This window comes from Garra rufa, chromosome 4 (assembly GCF_049309525.1).
Source record: "Garra rufa chromosome 4, GarRuf1.0, whole genome shotgun sequence".
In the NCBI taxonomy this organism is placed as follows: domain Eukaryota; kingdom Metazoa; phylum Chordata; class Actinopteri; order Cypriniformes; family Cyprinidae; genus Garra; species Garra rufa.
The window spans coordinates 59,251,327-59,271,077 of record NC_133364.1 but is presented as its reverse complement, the minus strand read 5'-3'; positions in this window follow the sequence as shown (position 1 = coordinate 59,271,077).

Sequence of the window (19,751 nt, the reverse complement as noted above, 5' to 3'; positions counted from 1 at the left end):
AAGTATTCAATTTTCATTTCAGTTCACAAAAGAATATCACTAATGTATCATTATTTAATTATTCATAATTAGTAAATAATAAAAGTAAAAATAAAAGTAAATAATAAAAAACCTCGGTCCAATTTTCAAGGTTTATTAATTAACATGAACTACATGAACAATACTAGAATTTATTAATCTTCATGTTAATTTGATCATTTACTAACGCATTATTAAAATCAGGAGTTGTGTTTGATAACATTAGTTAATGCTCTGTCAACTAACATTAACTAACACTCAACTGTATTTGAACTAACTTTAGAAAGATTCATAAATAGTAATAAATGTACATTTCATTGTTCTTTCATGTTAGTTAATACATGAACTAATGTTAACAAACCACACATTATTGTAAAGTGTTACCAAAAACTCTTATTACTGCAATGATATTATATTAATTAATAATATTAACCAACATGATTTTTATTTTCGGATGATAATAATATTATAATTGCGACAATACTATTGTAATCTAAATTAACATTTATTAGTATTTTTATAATCATTTTTATTATTATTATTGATTGATTAATATAGTATTAAAGAAAATGCAATTATGATTTTTTTAAATTATCATTAAATATTCCTTTTTTTATTTTACAGTAGAGTTGGATTATTTCAATTGTTATACATTTCTTTCTTGGCATTTTTTATTTTATTTTTAAAATTATAATAAAATGTTCTAATAAAATAGTATTACATATTTTGGTTAGTTTTAATTTTATATAAATGTTTTATTTTATTATTTATAATGTAATTACATTTATTTTAAATACACCAATTAAATAAAAAATATTATTAATCATATTGCACTGTAAAGTAAAATATTATTATTATTATTATTAATAATAATAATAATAATAATAAAGATTAAGATTATTTTATATTATCATAATTTATTTTTTATTTTATTTGAGCGAAGAAATATATGATTTTTTTTTTTTTTGATAATTTAAATGTAATAATAATAACCAAAATATTTATGGTATTTTTTAAATTCCTTATTATTATTATTATTATTACAATTATAGTTAAGCAATAATAATAATAATAATAATAATAATAATAATAATAATAATAATAATAATAATAATAATAATAGTGTTGCAGTTGCTGTAAAATAAAATAATTTTAATTATAATCTTCTATTATTAATATTAATACGTGCGTTGCTAGACCCTTTTTACTGCGGAACGTGCCCCAGTGAAAATCTGCTGTGTCCCAGTAAAATCTCAAATTTGAGTTATAATTTACTTTGATAATCCCGAAATAAAGAAATTAAACTATATGCCACAATGTTAATGACTTTGTTGTATGTTTCTGTGATTCATTATTTATTTTCTTTATGTTTTCATAATATTTGAATTTGGTGTTATTTTGTATAGCATTTAATTGCATTTATGTTATGGTAATGAGAAGTCTTTTATTGTGAAATATATTGGCGTGAACGGATATAGTGCGAGTACGCGCTAAACATTTCAGTACGGAACGAGACCCAGACGCACATGGTCATGGCCTCAAAGGTTTACGGTTCATAAGGAGTTTAGCTCCTGGTTTAAATGGAGAACAAGGTATTTTGACTTCTTGTTATCTTTGTTTCTATTTTGTTTTATTGTAGCAAAATTATTTGTTTGCTGTTTGTGTGATATCTAGTTATGTTTAAATGATGTGTTTATTTATTTGTGTTTGGTTTTGATATGTTTGTCTTAAGGTTTACTAATTTTGTTGTTTGTTTGGTTTTTCTTTGTACAAGCTCTTACGTTGATCCTCAATCTGGTTATTTGATGGTGTACGGCATGAAGTGACGACTTATGTGACGGATGTGAATAAACTATGAGGATCATCAGTTGGAGAGTCGATCTTTTTTATTGAACCAGGGAGCTACAGTAAGAGCTTGCCATCGTTGAGCCGCGGTGCCGCTTCAAGGAACGCCATGGTTAGTGACGGAGCTTTAATGTCGGCGAACTCGGCGGCGCGCTCGGTGGAAACAGCTGCGAGTGCTCACTTGACGGATCAAGATTAAAGCGAACTTTCAGCGGATGATTGTACACGTCTACGGGCAGCAGATGGACTGAGTTAGTGGACTATTCGAGGGAAGATAACTGTTCCAATCATTGTTTGGTGGATCGCAGTGAGTACCAAAGACAATGAAACGAAGTTAATTTTTAAGGGACAAATCTTCTCTTGTTTGTTGAACGCGATTTAAAGATAAATGGACATTTGGTGCGCGTACAGTTCACCTGTTAATGAACTAACGTTAAAGTGTATCAAATATATTCGTTTTGCTTCAAGTGTAATGCCTCAGCATATGTGGCTAAAGTGGACTTGTGAGTAGTGTTACGTAATTTTAGTGGATTGTAAATGTAGGAAAATGTCAAAGTCAGATGCTGGTTCAAAAGGGGCAAATAGGCAAGTTGGTAGCCAACACACAGAAACTCAAAGTGAAAGTGCACGTCGTTCAAAACGTATGCATGTTCCTACCGAAAAAATGTTAGCCTATCAGCAAGAAGAACGGCAAAAGAGAGAGAAAAAGATAGTATTTTTATATGATCAGTGGAAAGAAGATGCCCGTAATGCACGTGAGCATCTTAAATTAGATGCGTCAGAAATTCAGCTGGCTATTTTAATTGATTCCCTGGAGACAGCTAAAAATAAGGTCCTTGGTGCTTATGATGAATTTAGGCAGCGTGTATCCCCAACTGTTGAGATGAGGAGAAAAATGGATGCATGTGAAGCAGTCACAGCTGATATTACTAAAATTGTTAATGAAAGAATAACGGGTATAGATGGAGATTTTGATGCAGTGAGAGAAAAAGGTCGTCTTCGCACTTTATTAACTCATCAGTATGCCCGCTCAATCTTTGGTTCGACTGTTTCACAAGTTAGTCAGGAAGCTAGTAAATCTAGTCATCGCTCTGTTGTATCAAACTTAGAAGCCAAGCGTGTAGATGCTGCAGCAGAAGTAGCAGCTAAACAAGCTGCATATAATGTTCTATTAGAAGAGACAAAGCAAAAAGAAAGAATAAAGCAGTTAGAGGAACAGCATAAAAAGGCTCTCGAAGTTGAGTTAAAAGAACTGGAGCGAATTCAAGCACAAAAGGATCTGAAAGCAGCTCAAGCTAAACTTGAAGTATATAATCAAGAAGTTGAGAAAGAAAGGACTAATTCATCCAAAGATTGTAGTAGCGCAGAAGAATCAGAGTTTTCTCAAGTGAGTGTGCGAAAGAAACAAGAAATTCATCAAAATGTGCATCAAGAGCCAGCAAAGCTGTCAGTCAAGGCACCAGCGACCGACGTACATCTTCTTGTTCAAGCGTTTCAAGATGGAATGACTATGAGCAAACTACCGGTTCCAGAGCCTCCTATCTTTACAGGTGACCCCATTCATTTTATTGAGTTTAAACAATCTTTTATGGTGCTCATTGATCAGAAAAGTCTTTCTTCTGCTGACAAGACGTTCTACCTTAAGAAGTATGTGAGTGGTCCTGCCAGAAAAGTCTTGGAAGGCACTTTCTTCAGAACGGATGACGAAGCCTATCAGGATGCGTGGAGTAAGTTGAATGGTCGTTATGGCCAGCCTTTTGTCATCCAAAAGGCCTTCAGAGAGAAGTTAACAAATTGGCCTAAAATCCATCCAAAAGATGCCATAGGACTCCAAACCTTTTCTGACTTTCTCAATGCTTGTCAGGGTGCCATGCCTCACGTTAAAGGTCTTCAAATTTTAAACGATTATCAAGAGAACCAGAAGCTTGTGCAAAAATTACCGGACTGGGCAATTAGCAGGTGGAATCGTCGAGTCACACAGTCTCTTATCGACGATCATGAGTATCCTACTTTCAAAGAATTTGCTATGTTTGTATATACTGAAGCGGAGATTGCCTGTAATCCAGTTACGTCCTTTCACGCTCTTCATAACTTAGAACACGCTAGTGAAAAGGTAAATCTGACAGAGACCAAGCGAAGCAGAGCTCGGGTTCTTATTACTCATTCAAACATAGAGAGTCAAAATGTGGTCAAATCTGTGAACAGAGCTCCATGTATGTTCTGTCAGAAGAGTAATCATCAACTCAATAACTGTTCCAATTTTCTCAGCAAACCGCTGGAAGAGCGACGAAGATATGTTCAGGAGAAGAGGCTTTGTTATGGATGTCTGAAGTCTGGTCACGGTGCGAAGGAGTGTCGTTGTCGTCTCATTTGTAATACCTGTAAGAGAAAGCATCCAACCAGTTTGCATGATAGTAACTTTGTGAAAATGGTGAAGACTTCATCTTCTGCAGTTCAAACCCAAAGCGATCTTGATGATACGATGAATGCAATGGCCTTGAATGTGGCTGGAGAAGATCACAATGTGCATACCTCCATGATTGTTCCAGTCTGGGTGTCTGCAAAGCAAAATCCAAGCCGTGAAAGGTTAGTATATGCACTACTGGATTCTCAGAGTGATACTACATTTGTTGAAAAAGGTGTGAGTGATGCTTTACAGGCAACAACGTTCCCAGTAAGATTGAAACTTACAACCATGCTTGGGAAAGATACAATCCTTCAAAGTGAGAGGGTATCAGGACTTCAGGTGAGAGCATATAAGTCCAGCATTTATATTGATTTGCCTCCTACTTATACCAAAGATTGCATACCAGCTAATCGTAGCCACATTCCTACTTCTAAAGTTGCTCAGAATTGGAATCATCTCGCGGTTATTGCTGACGAAATACCTCCATTACAGGACTGTGATGTCAGTCTATTAATAGGCTACAATTGTTCAAGATCAATGGCCCCCAGAGAAGTGATATTAGGAGGAGATGATGAACCGTATGCTATTCGGACAGATCTAGGATGGAGTATAGTCGGTTGTTCTTCGCCAAATTCTGATTTATCTGAAGTCAGCAGACTGTGTCACCGCACTGCAGTTAAGGAGCTTCCTCTGATCACACCAGCCAATGTGCTACGAGTCCTAGAAAGTGATTTTAAAGATATGGAAGAAGAGACCACAAAAGTATCTCAGGATGACATTAATTTTCTTGAAAAGTTGAAGCAAGGTATACAGAGAAATGTTCTTGGTCATTACCAAATGCCGCTTCCCTTCAAAGTAAGGCCCACTTTGCCAAACAACAGACGCCATGCTGCGATTAGACTTGATCATCTTAAAAGAAAAATGGCAAAGGATGAATCATATAAGAAACGTTACAGTGAGTTTATGAGTGAAATCTTTCAGAGAGAAGATGCTGAGGAAGTGCACGATGATGGCAAGAAAGGAGAAACATGGTACTTGCCACATCATGGTGTTTTTCATTCGAAGAAGGCAGACAAACTACGTGTAGTCTTCGATTGCTCTGCAAGGTATCAAGGTTGTTCCTTAAATGATCATCTACTTCAAGGTCCTGATCTGATAAATAGCTTACATGGCATCTTGATTCGATTCCGTCAACATCCTATTGCACTTATGTGTGACATAGAGAAAATGTATCATCAGTTTCACGTAGACAAGTCTGACAGAGATTTCTTGCGCTTCCTTTGGTGGAAGGATGGAAACATCCACCAACCAGTTTGCGAGTTTCGCATGAAAGTTCATCTATTTGGTGCTGCTTCATCCTCAGGGTGTGCAAACTACGGCTTGAAGCATCTTGCAACTGAAAACCGTGAGTTCTACCCATTAGGTTCACAGTTTGTGCTTAAAAATTTCTATGTAGATGATGGAGTAATTAGTGTTGAAGATGCGGACCAAGCTATCAAGGTTGCTAATGAGGCCCGAAAACTCTGTGCTATAGGTGGCTTACGGCTACATAAATTTGTGTCGAACAGCGAAACTGTGTTGGAAAGCATTCCTGCATCAGAAAGAAGCCCTGACTTGAAAAATCTTGATCTTGCATTTGATGAATTGCCTCTAGAACGAACACTTGGCATGCAATGGGAAAGAGAATCAGACCGCTTTAAGTTCAATGTTCACCTGAAAGATCAACCTGCCTCTCGGCGTGGCATATTGTCTACTGTTGCTTCTGTTTATGATCCCTTGGGACTTATAGCACCTGTGCTCTTAAGTGGAAAGAGAATATTGCAGGAAGTGTGTAAGCGTGGCAGTGGATGGGACGATCCTTTATCAGATGGACTACGTCTAAGGTGGGAGCGATGGAAACAAGACTTAAATGATCTGGTGAAAATAGACATACCGCGCACATATGTACCTTCGAACTTCGGGAAACCTGTTAAAGTTGAATTGCATCACTTTTCCGATGCTAGTACTCATGGATACGGTCAATGCTCCTATATTAGGCTTAAGAACGACAAAGGAGATATCCATTGTGCTATAGTGATGGCAAAATCAAGAGTCGCACCTCTCAAACTTACAACGGTCCCTAGATTGGAACTAGCTGCTGCAGTCATTTCTGTTGAAATGAGCAGTGTTCTCAAGAAAGAATTGGATTATACAGTTATTGAAGAGACGTTCTGGACGGATTCTAAAGTAGTGCTTGGATATATAAGCAATGAAGCGCGTAGATTTCACACTTTTGTTGCAAACAGAGTTCAAAGAATACGCAATGGTACAACTACTGAGCAGTGGAGGTATGTTCCAACGGAGGAAAATCCTGCTGACCATGCATCTAGGGGCCTAATTGTGAAGGAGCTTCTTGCCTCAAACTGGTTTGCTGGTCCGAAATTCCTGTGGGAGAAAGAGATGCCTGTACCGAGAAAACCCAATATTGAGATTTTATTTGGGGATCCAGAAGTGAAAACCTTTTGTACTTTGAACACAAAGTGCATAGAAAGCTTTAACTTAGTTGATCGTCTTTCAAAATTTTCTTCTTGGTCAAAGGCAATCAGAGCAGTAGCACGTCTGTTAAGGAGAGTCAACAAAGATAAATCTGGTCATCTCAGCACTGTATCAGAGAGACAGAAGGCGGAACTTCGCATAATTAAATGTTTGCAGGAGAGTTTCTACAAGGATGAGTTGAGAGAAATAAAAGCGGGAAGAAACGTTTCGTCACACAGCGCATTGTATCCTCTTGACCCTTTTCTGGATGAAGATTGTGTACTTAGGGTGGGAGGAAGGCTTGGACGTTCAAGTTGCTTAGATTCCGTAATGCATCCTGTAATCATTCCAAAGAATCATCAGGTCACACGAATGATCGTTGCTCACTTTCACGAAAAAGTTATGCATCAAGGAAAAGGATTCACCCTAAATGAGATAAGATCTAATGGTTTTTGGATCCTAGGAATCAGTAAAGTTGTGACATCCTATATTAGAAATTGTGTTATTTGTAGGAAGCACAGAAGGCCTGTTGAGGAACAGAAAATGGCTGATCTTCCTATAGAAAGAGTGGATCCATCACCTCCATTTATGTATACCGGCATGGATTGTTTCGGCCCATTTTTCATCAAGCAAGGACGAAGTATGCATAAAAGGTATGGCCTTCTTCTGACTTGCCTTTGCTCTCGTGCTGTGCACATCGAAATGCTTAACGATATGACAACGGACACCTTGATAAATGCTCTGCGCTGTTTCATCGCCATAAGAGGCACTGTTCGACAACTAAGATCTGATCAGGGGAGTAATTTCATAGGAGCAAAAAATGAACTAAAGGTTGCACTTAAGGAAATGGACATCGAAAGAGTAACAACCTTCTTGTCAGAAAAACAATGCGAGTTTATCATGAATGCACCTCATGCAAGCCATGTTGGTGGCGTATGGGAACGCCAAATTAGAACAGTAAGATCCGTGCTAAATGCAATTCTTGTATCTCATCCCGGAACTTTGGATGATTCATCTTTAAGGGCCTTCCTATACGAAGCAATGGCTATTGTAAATAGTAGACCGCTAACTGTCGATTGTTTGAATGATCCCAAAAGTCTAAGACCAATCACTCCGAATCATTTACTCACATTAAAATCAGCTATTACTTTGCCTCCACCTGGTAAATTTGTTAAGGAAGATGTGTATGCACGGAAAAGGTGGAGACGTGTACAATTTTTAGCAGAGCAGTTTTGGAATCGTTGGCGCAAGGAATATCTTGTGAACATAGCTGCTCGACAAAAATGGAATGTGTCTGAAAGAAATCTTCAAGTCAATGATGTTGTAATGGTCAAAGAGGAAAATTTACCAAGAAGCGAATGGAAGCTTGGAAGGATACAGGAAGTCATTTTTAGTGGTGATGGACTTGTAAGAAGGGCTAAGATACTCCTAGGCGATTCAAAGCTTAATGCAAAGGGCAAGCGTGTAAATAAGCAGTCCATAATCGAAAGACCAGTGCAGAAACTTATTTTATTAATGGAGGGACATTGATGTTTTCATTGAAGTATTTCTCCTCAAGATGAAAGTCATTATGGGAAAACATTTTGAAATTTCTATGAGATGTATATTCGTATATCTTTTGTAAATTTGAGGTCATGTTTAAGAGGGAAAAAGGTGTATATATATTAAAAAATTGTAAATAACTTAAAAAAAACAAAAAACAATTTTTAAAAAGAAAAAAAAGAGAAAAAGGGGTTGAAAAAAGGGGTTTATAAATATAAAAATGTTTTATAGGAGGAAATCATTCGTGCTTGTGCTTTTAGAGTGAGATTTGCGCTCTTGATTTGGTGGGAGTGTTAATGACTTTGTTGTATGTTTCTGTGATTCATTATTTATTTTCTTTGTTTTCATAATATTTGAATTTGGTGTTATTTCGTATAGCATTTAATTGCATTTATGTTATGGTAATGAGAAGTCTTTTATTGTGAAATATATTGGCGTGAACGGATATAGTGCGAGTACGCGCTAAACATTTCAGTACGGAACGAGACCCAGACGCACATGGTCATGGCCTCAAAGGTTTACGGTTCATAAGGAGTTTAGCTCCTGGTTTAAATGGAGAACAAGGTATTTTGACTTCTTGTTATCTTTGTTTCTATTTTGTTTTATTGTAGCAAAATTATTTGTTTGCTGTTTGTGTGATATCTAGTTATGTTTAAATGATGTGTTTATTTATTTGTGTTTGGTTTTGATATGTTTGTCTTAAGGTTTACTAATTTTGTTGTTTGTTTGGTTTTTCTTTGTACAAGCTCTTACGTTGATCCTCAATCTGGTTATTTGATGGTGTACGGCATGAAGTGACGACTTATGTGACAGATGTGAATAAACTATGAGGATCATCAGTTGGAGAGTCGATCTTTTTTATTGAACCAGGGAGCTACAACTTGATTTAATAAAATGATTAAACGCCTGGCAACAACAAGAAAAGGGTAAACTGAAACAGGGCAACCTTGCCTCACACCTCTTTTCAAATCAAATCTTTGTGTGGTGCCTTGACTTAATTTAACTGAACTATTACCTCCCGCATGAAGAGTTTTCATGGCGTTACTGAAATAGCTCCCAAACCCAAAGCCTTCTAAACAATAAAAAATAAAAGGATGCTCGACAGTATCAAAGGCTTTGAAAAAATCTAAAAACAATATGAAACTGTCATCTTTAATAAAGTCAGAATAGTCAATAAGATCAAAAATAAGTCTTATATTATTAAATATATGCCTTTTCCCCATAAACCCAGATTGGTTTTCATCAATTATTGAATCTAAAGCTAATTTAAACCTTTGAGCAAAAACAAGAGCAAAAATTTTATAATCATTATTTAAAAGACTAATGGGTCTCCAATGATCAATAAGAAGCAAATCTTTTTTGGGTTTCGGAATTAAACAAATTACACCTTGAGTCATAGTTGTGGTAAGTTCTGAGCACTTTAAACTTTCAGAATACACTTAAAAAAGGAATGGGACAAGAATCTCAGAAAACTGTTTACAGAATTCAGCAGTAATTCCATCACTACCTGGTGATTTATTACATTTCAGACGTTCGATCGCATCCTTAATTTCAGTAATTGTAATTGGAGCATCACATAATTATAATTATATTCACATTTTCTAAATGCTTACAAAAGGTTGACATATTAAGCTCACTAAATTTAGATGTGTACAAATTAGAATAATAATTATAACAAAAACTAGAATTGTGGCAAAGTTGTCTGTAATAGATCCATTAATATTCATTTTAGAAATAGAGTTGAACTTAGCTCTAAGCAGACATCTGCTCATCGTGCTCTAACCATCTTCGTCTCGATCGAATAAAGGCTCCCTGTGCTCGCGTTCTATACATATCATCAAGCTTATTTTGTAGTTCCACTAGGCGGACTCTCTGCCCATCCAATAAATCGTCATTAGAAATACTGGATAAACATAAAATCTCTTCGATAATTTTCTCTTCCGTAAGACGCTGCGATTTAGCTAATATACTACTAAATTTTCTCAAATATTTTCAGATTTCAAATTTTAATAATTCCCAATTACATTTAAACGATCCTTCATTTTTGGCTTTTACCCAATAAACATTAATGAGTCTTTCCATTTCCTGTTTAACTTCATTTAATTTGAGCAGAGAACTATTCATTTTCCTATATGAGTGCTGCCTATTACAATTTGCATTTGGAGAAATTTTAATTTTAATCGAAATAGCTTTATGGTCATTAAGTTGAATATTATTCTTATCAAAATGATTAGAAACAAGCCAAAAATCTATCCTGGAACATCTAGAGTCATCCTTATTACTCCAGGTATACACAATATCATCTACATTTCTCTCTCTCCATACATCAATAAGATCGAACCTGCTCATAAACATTTTTAAATTAGAGTTTAAGTTTGAGGGTCGTCCTGGTGGCCATCTATCCATAGATTCATTTAAAACAACATTGAAATCACCTCCTAAAATTAAATAAGCATCAGGAAATTTGGATAGCCAGTAAAGAAGTCTCTCCTCTAACAAAAATAATAACTGGTCATTATCAGATTTATTATTATATCCGTAAATATTAACAACTAAAAAAATTCCACCAACATTTTCTAAAATTAAACATATAAAGTGGCCATTTTCATCACACTCTGTATGCAAAACTTCTCCACCAAAATTATTTTTCAGACAAGAGACCCCTGCTGAACGCTCTGATCCATGAGACAACCAGATATCATTGCCCCATTGTGAACGCCAAAAATTTACATCAGTGGCAATCGAATGAGTTTCTTTTGAAAGAATACAAAATCTAAATTAAATCTCTTAGTAAACAAAAACAAGGCCTTGCGTTTGACATTTTCCCTTAAACCCCTGGCATTGAAAGAAATAATAGAAAGCGACATAATCAACTAACGCTAAAAAAAAAAAAAAAAAAAAAAAACTTATAACCTATTTTAAACAAGTGATCATATGAAACTGAGTTTGGCAAAAAGGTCAGAAAATTACTTTGCACCTTATAAAATCTTTTGAGTGCAAATAAGCTTCTCTTTGCTCAAAAGAGAAAATAACATTGGTAATACCAATAAAGTTTCTGCTTCGTCCATTAAAACAAAGTCAGCGAAATAGTCTAGTTGTATAAACTTGTAACTTATGACCCCAAACAGCTCAAAGTACTTGTACAAAGGCTCTGGCTCCAACAAAATAAGCAGTCTTTCCAGCCGCTCGAGCCTTCTGAACCTCAGGCCATAACTTCATTCTTCTCTCGCGGTCTCCTTTCGAGAAGTCCTCCCGAAACTGTAGACCTTTGTCACGCAAATAAGAAGAATTTCTGGCTGCTTTCCAAATGCCATCTCTGTAGGTGTGCGTAGAAAACTGGATTATGGTAGCTCTAGGCCTACCGCCAGCACTGCCTGGTTGTGGTTTCCCGAGGCGATGCACAACATCGACGACTTCTGGACATTTTTCTTTTTCGCTGGGAAGCACAGCCTGTCAAATCCTGACGACTTCAAGACGGATGTTTTCATCAGCCACCTCTGGAATACCTATCAACTTCAAGTTGCGCTATCTCATGTAGGTTTCTAGATCATCCATTCTTCTTTTCATCTGGCTAATCGGTTGTTCAACTTGATCCACGCGTCGCTCTAAGCACACCACCTTTGCTGCCACGGATTACAGCTCAGACGTCACAGCATCCACTTTTCCATTCAAGTCCGAGATCTTTTGCTCAAAATCTTTTGCTGAACAAAAGAAGACCTTAATTGGCCCATAATAAACATTAAAAAAAAAAAAAAAACAAGCAGGTGATTGGTAGATGTGAATTGGTTATCCAATCAGCTGCTGCTGGTCAAATCATGTCAATAATTTTCATTTACGTCACTGCTATTGCTGGACGGCGTAGTGGCAGAATGGCTGAAAGAAAGCATGAAAGTGGAGCACAAAAACGTAAATTACTAAAGTTACACTTGAATGGAATGTAGTGGAGTGAGGGGCTCACACAAAGAGCAGCCTAGGGGCCCCTGACAACCTTAATCCGCCCCTGCCCATATTAGTAATTTTTTTTGTATTTAAATTAAAGTAATTCATTTAGCAAGGATGTATTAAATTGATAGACAATGATACTCAAGACTTATATTGTTAGAAACATTTTCTATTTTGAATAAATGCTTTTTTTTCTAAATGCAAAAAAAGAAAAATGCATTCTGAAAGAATATCACTTGTTCCTACAAAATATTAAGCAACATGTTTCTAACACTGATAATAAATCAGCATATTGTTAATAAATCAGAATGATTTCTGAAGGATCATGTGACACTGAAGACTGGATTAATGGTTGATAAAACTTCAGCTTTGAATCACATGCATAAATAGTTTTATTATTATTATTAAAATATAAGTTATTTTAATTTGTAATAATATTGCACAAGATTACCGTTTTTTTTTTGTATTTTTAATCAAATAAATGCACCCTTGATGAGCATAAGAAATTTCGTTAAAACGCATTACAAATACTGACCACAAACTTTTGAACAGCAGTGTATGAGCAACATGTCAAAAGAAATAACAGAGCAAACAAAAAAGGTTTTATTGTAGCTTCATGTTTTAGAGAGTTTTGAAGAAAAATTTTAATAAGGAGTGAGTTCAGTTTTGAGAAAGAAAACCAACCTGTTTGTTCCTCAGTATCTTCATGTTTGACTGAATAATAGTTCAATTCTTGTATGTCTTCAGTCTCCTCCTCAACACGTTTTATCTTTAATAAAAGACGAGTGTGTCCCGTGGATCTCAGTTGATTCATCAGGAGCTTTTCTGTGTGTTTGGAGAATTTGTCATATTTAAGATGAGAGTATTTAACAGGAAGAAATTAAATAATAAAAAATAATGCATCTCAACCAGCTCTCTAGTTCTACAGTCAGTGGACTATTACATATTTAATGTTAACTTTCACTAAAACATTTGCTATCGGTTTGTAAAAGGTGTCATTAAACATATTAGCATTCGTGTTCTCATTGCATTTACATTGTTTTGACCAATTTTGCTTTCGTCAGTGTTTTCCAGTCAATGAATTATCATAACATTACTCTTGTTTACTATGATTTACCCACAGCTTTTCTTTTACTCATCTGTGGATGCACTGACTCACAAAATGACGTTCACCAGATACAGCACAACATTTTACACGCAATAATTGATGATAATAATTGGTAGCTGCAGGTAATAATGGCGGTTCTCGACCTACGACCGCCAATGCTGACCTACTCGACCTATGACGGATGGATTTTAAAGTACTTTTACTTGTTTATAAAGCACTCAATGGCCTAGGACCTACATACATTGCAAATATGCTCACTGTATAGTATACAAACCTAACAGACAACTCAGATCACTAGGATCGAGTCAGTTAGTAATATCAAGGGTTCACACAAAACAAGGGGAATCCGCTTTTAGCTATTATGCCGCCCGCAGTTGGTATCAGCTTCCAGAAGAGATCAGATGTGCTAATACATTAGCCACATTTAAATGCAGACTCGAAACTCACCTGTTTAGTTGTGCATTTATTGAATGAGCACTGTGCTACATCCGAACAGACTGCATTATTTTATGTATAATCATTCTACTGTGCTAATTAATTTTAAAATCGATTTTTCAAATAATCTTAAATGTTCTTAAATTCTCTGTTTTTATTGTTGTTAGTGTGATAACCATTTCTACTGTTTTAATTAATTTAAATCAATTTTAAAATCATTTAAAATGTTCTTCTGTTTATGATTTTTATGCTTTTTTATGTGATGTGATGTTCTAGTGTGATTTTAATTCATTTTAATGTACAGCACTTTGAATTACCATTGTGTATGAAATGTGCTATATAAATAAACTTGCCTTGCCTTGCCTTGCCTATGACCGCCAATGCTGACCCCTCTACAGACCGCGGAGTGATCAACTGTCCGTCAACCTCCCACCACGACAACCTATCATTGTCATGATCTGGGCTGTGGGGCTTCCCTCAGCCACCTGAGGTCGCTGTTTTCCTTTTCCTGCACTGCACTCTGATAGCATTCACCTGTCCTTGTCGTTATCACTGATTACACGCACACCTGTTCACAATCACTATCTGGACTATAAGAGATCCCACTACTCACTCTGCATTCATGTCTGCATTGTCTTTTGTTGTTCATGTTATTTTGTGTTTCTGCGATTCCTGGCCTTAGACCTTGTTCCCTGTTTTGGTTCTTTTGAGTTTATGTTGTATTTTGCCGTGTTGGCTTTTTGTTTGTTTATTTGTATTTGTTTCATTAAAATCACTCACCCTGCTTTTGGACCCAGACCTTTATCTAAACGTGACAGAATGCAGACATCCCAGATGGGTCCAGCGGGGAGTAGTTTTTTTTCTGAGGAGGAGGAGGCGGCGTCGGTCGCCCGCTTCGAGACCATCTACGCCTGTTTGGCGGTGATGGATGCCCTCAACGCTGAGGCGGCGCGGAAGCGTCCCTACTATAGGGCGATGGCGGAGGCGTTTTGTAGAGAGAGGGCGTCCACTCTCTCTGTTCCTGACGCGGCGGTGACCGCTCGCTCTGTTCCTCACGCGGCGGTGACCGCTCTCTCTGTTCCTCACGCGGCGGTGACCGCTCTCTCTGTTCCGGACGCGGCGGTGACCGCGCTCTCTGTTCCGGACGCGGCGGTGACCGCTCTCTCTGTTCCTGACGCGGCGCTGACCGCTCGCTCTGTTCCTCACGCGGCGGTGACCGCTCTCTCTGTTCCGGACGCGGCGGTGACCGCTCTCTCTGTTCCGGACGCGCCGGTGACCTCTCTCTCTGTTCCGGACGCGGCGGTGACCGCTCTCTCTGTTCCGGACGCGGCGGTGACCGCTCTCTCTGTTCCGGACGCGGCGGTGACCGCTCTCTCTGTTCCGGACGCGGCGGTGACCGCTCTCTCTGTTCCGGACGCGGCGGTGACCGCGCTCTCTGTTCCGGACGCGGCGGTGACCGCTCTCTCTGTTCCGGACGTGGCGGTGACCGCTCGCTCTGTTCCTCACGCGGCGGTGACCGCTCTCTCTGTTCCTCACGCGGCGGTGACCGCTCTCTCTGTTCCGGACGCGGCGGTGACCGCTCGCTCTGTTCCTCACGCGGCGGTGACCGCTCTCTCTGTTCCGGACGCGGCGGTGACCGCGCTCTCTGTTCCGGACGCGGCGGTGACCGCTCTCTCTGTTCCGGACGCGGCGGTGACCGCTCGCTCTGTTCCTCACGCGGCGGTGACCGCTCTCTCTGTTCCGGACGCGGCGGTGACCGCGCTCTCTGTTCCGGACGCGGCGGTGACCGCTCTCTCTGTTCCTGACGCGGCGGTGACCGCTCTCTCTGTTCCGGACGCGGCGGTGACCGCTCTCTCTGTTCCTCACGCGGCGGTGACCGCTCTCTCTGTTCCGGACGCGGCGGTGACCGCTCTCTCTGTTCCGGACGCGGCGGTGACCGCGCTCTCTGTTCCGGACGCGGCGGTGACCGCTCTCTCTGTTCCTCACGCGGCGGTGACCGCTCTCTCTGTTCCTCACGCGGCGGTGACCGCTCTCTCTGTTCCGGACGCGGCGGTGACCGCGCTCTCTGTTCCGGACGCGGCGGTGACCGCTCTCTCTGTTCCTGACGCGGCGGTGACCGCTCTCTCTGTTCCTGACGCGGCGGTGACCGCTCTCTCTGTTCCTCACGCGGCGGTGACCACTCTCTCTGTTCCGGACGCGGCGGTGACCGCTCTCTCTGTTCCGGACGCGCCGGTGACCTCTCTCTCTGTTCCGGACGCGGCGGTGACCGCTCTCTCTGTTCCGGACGCGGCGGTGACCGCTCTCTCTGTTCCGGACGCGGCGGTGACCGCTCTCTCTGTTCCTGACGCGGCGGTGACCGCTCGCTCTGTTCCGGACGCGGCGGTGACCGCTCTCTCTGTTCCGGACGCGGCGGTGACCGCGCTCTCTGTTCCGGACGCGGCGGTGACCGCTCTCTCTGTTCCGGACGCGCCGGTGACCGCTCTCTCTGTTCCTGACGCGGCGGTGACCGCGCTCTCTGTTCCTGACGCGGCGGTGACCGCTCTCTCTGTTCCGGACGCGCCGGTGACCGCTCTCTCTGTTCCGGACGCGGCGGTGACCGCGCTCTCTGTTCCTGACGCGGCGGTGACCGCTCTCTCTGTTCCGGACGCGCCGGTGACCGCTCTCTCTGTTCCGGACGCGGCGGTGACCGCGCTCTCTGCTCCTGACGCGGCGGTGACCGCTCTCTCTGTTCCGGACGCGGCGGTGGCCGCTCTCTCTGTTCCTGACGCGGCGGTGACCGCTCTCTCTGTTCCGGACGCGGCGGTGACCGCTCTCTCTGTTCCTGACGCGGCGGTGACCGCTCTCTCTGTTCCGGACGCGGCGGTGGCCGCTCTCTCTGTTCCGGACGCGGCGGTGGCCGCTCTCTCTGTTCCGGACGCGGCGGTGACCGCTCTCTCTGTTCCGGACGCGGCGGTGACCGCTCTCTCTGTTCCGGACGCGGCGGTGACCGTTCTCTCTGTTCCGGGCGTGGCGGTGACCGCTTTCTCTGTGCCGGACGCGGTGGTGGCTGCTGGCGTTCCTCTGGTGGCTATGCCTGCTGGCGTTCCTCTGGTGGCTATGCCAGCTCGCGTTCCTCTGGCGACTGACGTTCCTCTGGCGGTGAGGCCGGCTCGCGTTCCTCCGGCGGCGAAGCCAACTCACGTTTCTCCACTGCACGGGCCTGGCCCGCCATCCCTCCCCCTGATGCACCTACCACCGTTCCTCCTCCCTCCAGATTTTTGTTTTTGTTTGTCTGGAAGCCGTTCCCTTGAGAGGGGGTACTGTCATGATCTGGGCTGTGGGGCTTCCCTCAGCCACCTGAGGTCGCTGTTTTCCTTTTCCTGCACTGCACTCTGATAGCATTCACCTGTCCTTGTCGTTATCACTGATTACACGCACACCTGTTCACAATCACTATCTGGACTATAAGAGATCCCACTACTCACTCTGCATTCATGTCTGCATTGTCTTTTGTTGTTCATGTTATTTTGTGTTTCTGCGATTCCTGGCCTTAGACCTTGTTCCCTGTTTTGGTTCTTTTGAGTTTATGTTGTATTTTGCCGTGTTGGCTTTTTGTTTGTTTATTTGTATTTGTTTCATTAAAATCACTCACCCTGCTTTTGGACCCAGACCTTTATCTAAACGTGACAATCATCTAATACATCACGACCGTCAGCCATGGCTACAGGTTGTATGGATGATGCACGACCGTCGACTTCCAATGTGGCTGCTGCTTCTGATGTGCCAGAGTTGAGTCGCTCAAACATCGACACACTGACACGACGAGGTGGGGTCGTAAACGGTTATCGAGTTATACATAGGCCCCGATTTAACACTGTACAGTTGCGGAGGACTATGAATATGAGGGAGACAGATTTAGCAACCTACTAGCCTTGCACAGTACCATGGACAAAATAGTGTCAAATTGGCGGCGATGGTTGTGTGATCAATTTATGCATGAGCGGAGAATCTTTAAAATCGCCCGTTGACGTCGTTTTAACACCTGGTAATAATTATGACGTTAATCTTTTTACTGATCAAATCGAAAAAAAATGTACAGAGCAACGATCAGTTATTGTCTGACGATGCGATCGAGATTGAGGCGCATGTGGTCACGAACAGACAAGGAGGCGAGAATTGATTGACCAGGTCATCAAAAGAAAAAAGATGAGTTTATTTTGTCCTTTGAACATCTCAAATTAATTATGCCTCTCTATCTGTCTTGCACGTTTTCTCGACCCGCAATTATTATATAATTATATATATATATTTTTTTTTTACAGTATGATGGGATTACAGCATTCATAACATTTCTTTATTGTTATAATAAGACAATAAAATAAGTTCTTATTAATTTATATTAAACACTAACATTTTATTTTAGAGTGCAATATGATTATTTCAATAGTAGTTAAAATATAATGATTATACTTTAAGTATACTTTTTACTCCAGTCCCCCGGATCCAGTCCATACCAAGAGGTGGATAAACACCTACAGCCGAATGTCAGCGGATACCGTGTCAACTAGATGAGCCCCAGGGACAGATCATCAGAAAGAACTCCTACCCTAAACAGCCACCGGCACAAGGCCATGGGAACCAGATGAGTCCTCTCCAATTTGACTTTGCTGCAATATGGAACTTTTGCACTTTTATTGACATTTTATCTTATTATTTTAATACTGTAAGGTTGCTTTGACACAACTTGTATTGTAAAAAGCGCTGTATAAATAAACTTGACTTGACTTGACTTTAAATTACTATAAATATTATATGAAATAACAAAAGTATTCAATTTTCATTTCAGTTCACAACAGAATATCAATAATGTATAATTATTTAATTATTCATAATTAGTAAATAATAAAAGTAAAAATAAAAGTAAATTATAAAAAACTTGGTAACTCTTTCCAATTTTCAAGGTTTATTAATTAACATGAACTATATGAACAATACTAGCATTTATTAATCTTAGTTCATGTTAATTTGATCATTTACTAACGCATTATTAAAATCAGGAGTTGTGTTTGATAACATTAGTTAATGCTCTGTCAACTAACATTAACTAACACTCAACTGTATTTGAACTAACTTTAGAAAGATTCATAAATAGTAATAAATGTACATTTCATTGTTCTTTCATGTTAGTTAATACATGAACTAATGTTAACAAACCACACATTATTGTAAAGTGTTACCAAAAACTCTTATCACTGCAATGATATTTTATTAATTAATAATATTAACCAACATGATTTTTATTTTAGGATGATAATAATATTATAATTGCGTTAATACTATTATAATCTAAATTAACATGTATTAGTATTTATATTATCATTTGTATTATTATTATTGATTGATTAATATAATATTAAAGAAAATGCAATTAAGCTTTTTTTTCATTATCATTAAATATTCTTTTTTTATTTTCAGTACAGTTGGATTATTTCAATTGTTAAACATTTCTTTCTTGGCATTTTTTATTTTATTTTTAAAATTATAATAAAATGTTCTAATAAAATAGTATTACATATTTTGGTTTGTTTTAATTTTATATAAATGTTTTATTTTATTATTTATAATGTAATTACATTTATTTTAAATACACCAATTAAATAAAAAATATTATTAATCATATTGCACTGTAAAGTAAAATATTATTATTATTAATAATAATAATAATAATAATAATAAAAAAGATTAAGATTATTTTATATTATCATAATTTATTTTTTATTTTATTTGAGCAAATAAATATATGATTTTTTTTTGATAATTTAAATGTAATAATAACCAAAATATTTATGGTATTTTTTTAAATTCCTTATTATTATTATTACAATTATAGTTAATCAATAATAATAATAATAATAATAATAATAATAATAATAATAATAATAATAATAATAATAATAGTGT